The sequence below is a fragment of the Carlito syrichta genome, unplaced genomic scaffold (genome assembly GCF_000164805.1).
Source record: "Carlito syrichta isolate Samal-C Ts95f unplaced genomic scaffold, Tarsius_syrichta-2.0.1 Scaffold126430, whole genome shotgun sequence".
NCBI classification, from domain to species: Eukaryota; Metazoa; Chordata; class Mammalia; order Primates; family Tarsiidae; genus Carlito; species Carlito syrichta.
Genome location: NW_007070526.1, coordinates 2,805 through 3,690, shown reverse-complemented (window position 1 = coordinate 3,690; position 886 = coordinate 2,805). Strand labels below are relative to the sequence as shown.

Sequence of the window (886 nt, the reverse complement as noted above, 5' to 3'; positions counted from 1 at the left end):
CAAGGGTGTCAGCAGGGGGCTCAGGGTGGGGTCAGCGCCGGGGCCCCAGCAGAGGGCTCGGGCTGGCCGGCCCTGGGGCCCCCTCGCCCTTCCCCTCGGGGCCTCGGGGATGCCATGGGAGAAAAGGAGGCACACGGGCTGTGAACAGGACCTGGCTCCTGTCCCGTTCCCAAGGCCAGAGCTCAGGGCTTCTTCCTCCGGGACACAGCCTGGAGGGTACGCCGGCCCCTCGCCTCAGGGCGGACTTCAGGGGCCTCTCCCGGGACTCCAAACTGGAAGCAGGCGTGGGCACACAGCGGTATCCTGGCCTGGCTCTTGCGTGGTCTGGGCTGGGGCTCTAGGTTCCTAGCCTGCTCCCCCCCCCAAGTCTTGCCCTCCTGCTGCCCTGGGGCTGCCGCCCCACCTCGTCACTTCCCCATCCCCGTCCCACCCCCTTGACCTCTGTCTGCCAGCGTCGGTTTCCGTGGCTCACAACCAAACACCTCCCAATGCCAAGGAGTCTCTGTGCCAGACAGGATGTGGCAGAGGGGCCCTGGCCTGGGCCAGTGGCTTTGCCCAGAAATCCTGCAGCCACAGCTGGGTTGGAGGTCTCAGCTCTGGCCTTCTGGACTCTCCTGGGCAGCCCCTGAGTGTCCCACCTCTGTCCTCATCTTCCCCACCATCCTGTTTCAAGGCTTTACTGGAAAAACCCTGGACATCACGGCTGGCTGCCCTCTCACCTGACCCTGGGCAGGGCCTAGATTCCAGGTCTCAGAGGGAGGAGGAGCCCCCTCTGCCCACATGCATGCCGTGGCCCCTGCCGAGGACCCGCTCTCCCCACAGGCTCCTGGCCCTCAGCACACAGCCAGGATCAAGGTCTTTCACGCCCTCCGTTCCCTGCCCTCCC

General features: G+C 66.6%; 1 protein-coding gene across 1 annotated transcript in view; it reads right to left on the bottom strand.

The window, feature by feature from the left end:
* TSPAN17 (tetraspanin 17) overlaps positions 1–886 on the bottom strand; it is a 9,915-nt gene that overhangs the window by 6,231 nt on the left and 2,798 nt on the right. The window lies entirely within an intron of this gene.